Below are 8,733 nucleotides of genomic sequence, written 5' to 3'. Positions count from 1 at the left end.
ATGGATAGGGTAAATAGACAAAGTCTTTTCCCTGGGATTGGGGAGTCCAGAACTAGAGGGTATAGGTTTAGGGTGAGAGGGGAAAGATATAAAAGAGACCTATGGGGCAATGTTTTCCACACAGAGGGTGGTACGTGTATGGAATGAGCTGCCAGATGATGTGGTGGAGGCTGGTACAATTGCAACATTTAAGAGGCATTTGGATGGGTATATGAATAGGAAGGGTTTGGAGGGATATGGGTCGGGTGCTGGCAGGTGGGACTAGATTGGATTGGGTTGGGATATCTGGTCGGCGTGGACAGGCTGTACATCTCTATGACTCTATGGCTCTATAAGTTCACACCGACCCTGTGAAGAACATCCCACCCAGACCCACCCCATTTCCTGGAGCTCTGCACTTCCCATAGCTCATCCACCCACCTGTACAACCCTGGACACTATGGGCAAGTTAGCATGGTCAATCCACTCTGAGCTGCACATCTTTGGACTGTGGGAGGAAACTGGAGCACTTGGAGAAAAACCCACGCAGACACGGGGACAACGTGCAAACAGAGACAGTCGTCCAAGGGTGGAATTGAATTCAGCTCCCTGTCATTGCGAGGCAGCAGTGCTAACCGCTGAGCCACTATGCCAATCAGTTTCAGAATTTCCAGTTCACAGGATTTAGCCATTTCCTCTTCACCTTTACACATCCATCCCTCATTACGATGGTCTCACAGTGTCAGTATCTTGCTTAGAAAAGCCCTGAACCATCCCCATCAACCACCTCCATCCTCTGCCTGGCTGAGCTCATTTCACCCTGAGCAACTTATTTTCTAACTCTTCATATCAAAGGTTGACCATGGGTACCCACATGGGCACCAGTTATGCCTGTCTTTTATGAGGTACATGGAACATTATGTATTCCAGTCCTATTCCAGCTCTCACACACAAGTCTTTCTACAGTGCATTGATGACATAATTCCTGCTGCTTTCCTCTCTCATCTGGAATTGGAAAAGTTTATTGATTTCGCTTCCAATTTCCATCATGCTCTCACCTTCACCTGGTCCATCTCTGACTTTTCCCTTCCCTCCTCTGATTCTATTTCTGGGGATAGGCTGGGTCCCACAGATACCTTGACTGCACATCCTCACACCTTGGTTCCTGTAAAGACTCCATTCCATTCTTTCAATTCCTCTGTCTCCGTTACATTTGTTCTGATGATGCCAACTTTGATAAGGAGCCTCCAAAACGTCCACATCCTTCCTTGGACTGGAAATTCTGAAACTAGCGTAATGCGTAAGAAGAACCATGGATGTAAGTGGGAAGGGACTGGACAAGGGGAGAAAAGAATCAAATCAAGGTAGCAAGAAATAAGTTCCATGTGGCAGGAGGAGGCAGAAACAATGGGTCTGCCCATGCAGTCTTGTTTGTGGATTTTGCGAAGAAGGTATAAGCCAGCTGAATGGGGTTGGGGAACTGTGAGCTTTGAGACTGTCAGGGAAAGAGACCCCAGACAAGAAGAGATTAGTGACTTTTATGGACACAATAGCATGATGTTCATTGGTGGGCTCATAATCCAGGGAATGTCTGTGACTAGATCTATTCATGTTTGTCTTTGATCATTTTGCCAAGTGGATGGAAGTCAAGCACTTATATATAATGACTTCTGAAACTATCGTGAGAGCTTTAATGGAAATCTTTGTCACATTTGGAATTTCCGACCAGATTATCTTTGATAATGCTCCACAATATTAGAATGACTACTTCACACACTTCCCAGAAAACTGGATTTGTAAATAATGCAAATTTTCCTCGATGACCTCAATGGTGTAGCTGGAAGAGGAGTCAGGACTATCAAGGTGCTATTAAAAAAGAACGAAGATATTCATTCTCACAGATTCAAAATCTAATCCATTGCAAAGTGGATTAACACCATCAAGAATATTAATGGAAGGAAGCTCAGAACACAACCTCCCATTCTACCCAAAATGTTACGAACTGAGCTAAAAGTATGAGAGAGTGCAAGATTGAGAAAAATTTGAATGAAATCAACAAGCTTCTAACTGTAATAGGAAACAGCATACTAGGAATGTGCCCAAATTGATAGAAGGACAAAGGGTATGAATACTAGGCAAAAGCAGAAAGCGGCACGGTGGCATAGTGGTTAGCACTGCTGCCTCACTGCTGCCAGAGACCCGGGTTCATTTCCCACCTCAGGCGACTATCTGTGTGGAGTTTGCACGTTCTCCCCGTGTCTGCGTGGGTTTCCTCCGGGTGCTCCGGTTTCCTCCCATAGTCCAAAGATGTGCAGGTCAGGTGAATTGGCCATACTAAATTGCCCGTAGTGTTAGGTAAGGGGTACATGTAGGGGTATGGGTGGGTTGCGCTTCGGCGGGGCGGTGTGGACTTGTTGGGCCGAAGGGCCTGTTTCCTTCCACACTGTAAGTAATCTAATCTAATCTAATCTTTCAAAAGATGATGTTTAACAGACTTAGTTGAATAAACTTCAAAAGGTATTATAAGATATATCTTATCTCCATCCATCAAAGACATCAATCAGATTGGACAAATCAGGCATTGAATCTGAAACTACATCAGGACCTGTTACAATCCTACAAACCACAATGAAGATCATCCAAACCAAGAAACAAGAATTCAAAGAAAGACCACTATCCTTCTGAATCTGACAAGAGCACATGTAGGGGGAATTGCGAAGGTGCCTGACAAATTTAAACCATGACGGCTGAGACTTGGGAGATAACGTGATGTGGCTGAAGGTTGTAGGTACTGGCTGTCATTCCTGAAGAAGGGCTTATGCCCGAAACGTCGATTCTCCTGTTTCCTGGATGCTGCCTGACCTGCTGCGCTTTTCCAGCAACACATTTTCAGCTCAGATAACGTGATGTGTAAAAGAAAAAAAATGAACATATTGGATGATGGCAATGTGGGATTTGCACAGATAATTAGGTGGAAACATATCAACATGCTCTCTTGATTCAGCCAATGCTGGCACAGCCTACTCCAAGGCCACACCATTGATTGCCAGAATTGTCTCTGCATTCAGACTGCTTTTTAAGTGTTTTTGCTTTCATTTTGTGTTACCTTCCCCTTTGGAAAAGAGGCCATAGGTCAATGAGCATGTATTTTGTATTTGATTGATGTAGCTGCCACAAGCTCACAGTGCAAGCTGTAAAGTGGAGGTATATAGGTTAGAGCATCACTGTGAGGATGAGGTAACCAGTACATGTTGGCTGTCAGTTGACCATGCTGTTGGAAGGTGAGTAATATGGGTGGGAGCAGTGGCAAATTAGGCAGTGTGCAGGGCTAATGCTTTAATGAGAGGATGAAGTAGCATAACAATAGGCATTCACCAACTTTGACCACGTGCATGTGGTCACTGCATTTTCTGTGGCACTACTATTGGCATTGATCACTACAGCTATCCATTTTCACTTTTTTTCATGGTTTTTGTCTGGTAAGCCTCTTATCACCCTCTCTCCACCTGTACAGCATCTGCACTATGATACCTAGAGTCAGGCATTCTGCACTGTTGGGGCATTTCCATGCCTCCTTCTGGTCATAGATATTTTCTAAACAGCCTAGAAGAAGTGCTACTTTAATCTGGGCCTCCTGGTTCAGTCTAAGGACACTACCACTGCAGCTCTAGGGTCCTGTTCTTCTGCTCATAGATATTTCAATCAACCTTTTCAGAACTCCAGCAAGTGGGACTTGAACCTGGACCTCTGGCCCAGAGGTTGGAACACTGCAGCTGCATCACAAGAACCCTGCTTTTTCTACTCTTAAGCTTTCCACTAAAATTTCCAGCACCTATTGTATCCAGAATGCACTCTGCTTTAAAAAAAGTGCAGTGCATCTTTAAATAGTGCTGGCTAGTTTTAATTGACATTGGCCTCTCATGAATGTGGAACAACCCTACATGTGGAGGCATGCAGCATGTAGAATGGCCCTTTGACCCACCATGTGACATAGACAGGATGCAGAGCTGGGCTGAGAAATGGCAGATGGAGTTCAACCTGGATAAATGCGGAGTAATGCATCTTGGAAGGTCGAACTCGAATGCTGAATATAGGATTAAAGACAGGGTTCTTGGCAGTGTGGATGAACAGAGGGATCTGGGTATGCAGGTACGTAGATCCCTCAAAGTTGCCACCCAAGTGGATAGGGTTGTTCAGAAAGCATATGGTACTTTGGCTTTCATTCACAGGGGGATTGAATTTAAGAGCCGCGAGGTTTTGCTGCAGCTCTACAAGTCCCTGGTGGGACCACACTTGGAATATTGTGTATAATTCTGGTCGCCCTACTATAGGAAAGATACAGAGGCTTTGGAGAGGGTGCAAAGAAGGTTTACCAGGATGCTGCCTGGACTGGAGGGCTTGCCTTATTCGTTGGGGACATTTAAGTGACTGCTGGACATGCACATGGATAGCAGTGAGTTGAGGGGTGCATAGGTTAAGTTATTATATTTTACATTAGGATTAAACCTCGGCACAACATTGTGGGCCAAAGGGCCTGTTCTGTGCTGTACTTTTCTATGTTCTATGTTCTATGTCTGTGCTGACCACGATCCAATCTAAACTAATCTTGTCTGCCTGTTTATGGTCAGTATTCCTCTATTCCCTTTCAAGTATCTATCTAAACACCTCTTAAATATTGCTATCATATCTGTTTCTACTGCCTCCCCTGGCAGCATATTCCTGGCACCTTCCGCTCTCTGCATAAAGAATGTGCCTCTCAAAATTTATAGACTTCCATCAGATCACCCTTAGCCTCGGATACTCTAGCAAAAACAAACCAAGTTTGTCCAACCACTCCTTATAGATAATACACTCCAATCCAGGCAACATCCTGGTAAATCTCTTTTCCACCCTCTCCAAAGTCTCCACATCCTTCCATAGTGTGGTGACCAGAACTGTACACAAAAGAAACTTGGCAGCAGGAATTAGCAGAACCGTAAAGTTTACACACTGCTTTTGTTACACTGAATGGGCATGGATTAATTGCTTGTTTTATGGGACAATCACATTTTTTATCCTTTGTTCCCAGTCTTATGCCTCCCTCCTCTGGTCCAGTAAAATGTGGAAACCACCTCCTAGTTAAAATGATGTGAACATTTACCATTCTACAACATGAAATACGTTTCCACTAAAATAGTGCAGTTTTCCAGGAAGCAATAATCTTAAGACGTGCTGATTGGATACAGGAATGCCACTGTAATTCTCAAAGGGATCCTTTGCCAGATGCAAGTGTTAAAGATCTATCAACCTGGTGAACTGGAAAGAAACAATTTTTTAAAAAATAATAATAACAATGCCATTAGCAAAGTTTCCAAAACATTCCTGATTTCCTGCTTTGGAATGTAATCTGTCAGGATCAGATTCAGCTTTGTTTTGACAGCCTGTTAAAACATCTTGAGAATCCTCTGAGCAGTTTAAGACAACGAGTAGAATCCCAAGACAACAACAAAACAAAACAGGTAATAAACTGAGAAATCACTAACCTGCATCCTTTATACGATAGCCATATTTTTAAAACTAATTTTACAGACTAACAGCTCCCCAGTAAAACATACATTTAACATAATTTGTTATGAAGAAAAATCAAAAAAATCAACAGTCTGCAGCACTGCTTGACATGTTAAAATTTGTTAGGATTCTCTTCTGCTGGGGTATCAAGAATAAGGGAAGAAAGGATATTTAGAAGGGATTTAAAGAAGTTTTGTTTTAGCCATGCTGTCCTTCAAAAGGCTGAGCAGTCTAAACAGTTTGAGACATGAAAGACCAACATTGGTAGACTTTGGTGGGTAACAGAATGAAGAGTTGTGTTAGTGGATGTGTGATACTGGAGGATTTGAGATCTACTTGAATGATAGAGCAGGACTGAGGAGCTAAATGGCCTCCTGCTGTTCCTGTGTCTCAAGAAATTTCAAATCTAAGCTACTACTTAAAATCAGGAAATCTGTCAGCAGTGGGAGTGGGGAATTCCCAGAATTTATCAGACTGACAGGGTTGTTGCCCACCAGGAAAGCATATCTACCCTGAAAACCTCACAAACAGGCTCCCCAACAACTCAATGAAAGGTGCAAAATATTCATGAAAGGTCACCCCTTTTTATTTTCAGAGGAGCACCAATACGAGAGGCATGATCTGTGAGAAGTTGCACTTCCCAGATTCTGTTGCTTTCATGTTGTTCCTCCCCTTCTCCAATCCTTTCACATTCCCCTGGTGGCCAGATTTCTTGGACAGCAGCAGAGTTTGGTTGTTAAACAGCACTTCACCCTGCCCAGGACCTTGTTGAGCTCCTCAATGTTGCTGATGGTGACCCTGAGATGGCGGGGGGTGGTTTGCAGCTTTCTCCTGGGCCATGCTGCCAGCCAGCTCCAGGCAGGCAGGTAGGTGGGGAATCTGGCCCCCACAAGCTCGGTGTAATAGCTTTTGTGTATTGCCCATTAACTGGTGGAATTGGCTGACCAGAAACGGGAGACTTGCTATGGAGGAGTCAGTCGTACCCTCAGCCTGAGAAAGGACCAGCTGCCAGGACTACTTGCTGTCAAGGAAGAGCCACCATGGCCTGTACTGTCTCTGTCCTGCACTTGTTCCCCTGCTGGCAGAGGCTGGCTAAGACCTTGGGGATTCGCCTGTAGCTGGGTCTGGGCTGAGCAATAACTGAGGTTGATTTGCACCTTGGGACTGGCTGGCACTGGTGGGCAGCTGTACGTGTCTCCCTCCCTTCCCACAGAAGTATTGGCTGAAAAGAGGTGATGGATCAATTATCTTGTGGTCTTTTATCAAATTCTGGTCAGCAACTTGATAACTTGGCTCACATTTCGGGCCAGTTCCATAAACCAGATTCAGATTGCAATTGCAAACAATAATAAACAAAAACAATCTTGAGATTACTCAATTGGTGTACCTTTGAATTGCTTCATTGCAATGCAAAATATTTCATTTTTCACGTGAAACCTTTTTTTAACCTGTACAGTTATGCCCTGCGACTACTGTACGACACCAAATTAAAATTTGAGTTGAATTCAGTTTTAGTTTATTATTGTAAAATTGAAATTGTATTTAGAATCAAATGTTGCGAAAAAATATTTTTAAAACATCAAAGGAAGGATAGAATTCTGAACTCCTCACATGAAAACACAAAAGGAGCCCCTGAAACTCAAAACATATGTCTTGATAAAAAAGAGTTGATCCTTATTACCCACCGGTTAATGAAGCATTTGAGCTTCCCACCTTCCCAGCCCCCCGCCCCATTCAGTTCTCAGTGGAGGCCTGACCATATGAAGTGTCTTTCAGATTGTTAAGGGAGCAACATTGTCTATCTCATGATTGGGGTTCCCAACGTCAGAAGACAGCAGCGCATCATTGATACTAGTGGATGCAAGTGGGTGGCACTATTCCCACTAGAAGCTGGAATCATCTTGGAACCCCAGGCCAAAGGGGAATGAGAGCAGGATGGAATCAGGGAGTCAGAGGCAAGGGCAGGGAGTGGCTTTCTCTTTGTGTCAGATCCCTTGATTGGGCACTGAGGGCTCGATTACAGTAGAACCCGTTGTGAAGGCACTGACAAACCTGGTTTTCTGGGTGGCCTATTGCTTATTGTCAATGAACAGGAAAGCCATTCAATTTCCATCTAATCCTTGAGCCACCACTAAACTGAGCTGTGTTAGAATGATGGGTGTCAATTAAATAAATAATGAGCCTAACTGACATCCTAGTTGCTGGGAATTTGGTGTCAGCCCCTTCTGGGGAGGGGGGAGGAATGTTTTGCTGGTGCAAGAAAACTGTGTGGAATTTGCACATTCTCCCCATGTCTGCATGGGTTTCCTCCGGGTACTCCGGTTAGGTGGACTGGCCACTGGAAATGCAGGGTTACAGAGATAGGGTCGGGGTGTGGGTTGCTGTTCAGAGAGTCGAGGTAGATTCAATGGGCTGAATGGCCTGCTTCTATACTGTAAGTATTCTCTATGATACTATTTCAACCATCTGTAAGTCTCATAAAGATAGAACAAAATAGAATGTTTGTTTCCCAGGCTTTACCCAGAGTAACAAAAACAGAGAAAGCAACAGGTCTGGCAACATCTATTGGGAGAAAACTAAGTTAACGATTCGATCTTTGTGTTCCTGATACAGGTCATCTGAAGGCAAGTTGCCTCGAGACATTCACCAGATTCAGGAAACAGAAATGCCTTGTATAAGAAGTCCAAACTCCTTGTCCAAGCCCTTAGGAATATTGTACCAAGGTACCATTTACCTTTATAGGTTCCAGTGAAGAAAGGTGAGAGAGAGAAAGCAGGAAATTATACACCGGTTAGTCTGACCTCAGTGGTAGGAAAGATGCTGGAGTCTATTATAAAGGATGAAATTATGACACATCTGGATAGTAGTAACAGGATAGGTCAGAGTCAGCATGGATTTATGAAGGGGAAATCATGCTTGACTAACCTTCTGGAATTTTTTGAGGATGTGACTCTGAAGATGGACGAGGGAGATCCAGTAGATGTAGTGTACCTGGACTTTCAGAAAGCTTTTGATAAAGTCCCACATAGCAGGTTAGTGAGCAAAATTAGGGCGCATGGTATTGGGGGCAAAGTACTAACTTGGATTGAAAGTTGATTGGCTGATAGGAAACAAAGAGTAGTGATAAACGACTCCATTTCGGAATGGTAGGCAGTGACCAGTGGGGTCCCGCAGGGATCAGTGCTGGGATCGCAGCTTTTTACAATA

Source organism: Chiloscyllium plagiosum, chromosome 1, assembly GCF_004010195.1.
Source record: "Chiloscyllium plagiosum isolate BGI_BamShark_2017 chromosome 1, ASM401019v2, whole genome shotgun sequence".
In the NCBI taxonomy this organism is placed as follows: domain Eukaryota; kingdom Metazoa; phylum Chordata; class Chondrichthyes; order Orectolobiformes; family Hemiscylliidae; genus Chiloscyllium; species Chiloscyllium plagiosum.
This window is presented reverse-complemented; position numbering follows the sequence as displayed.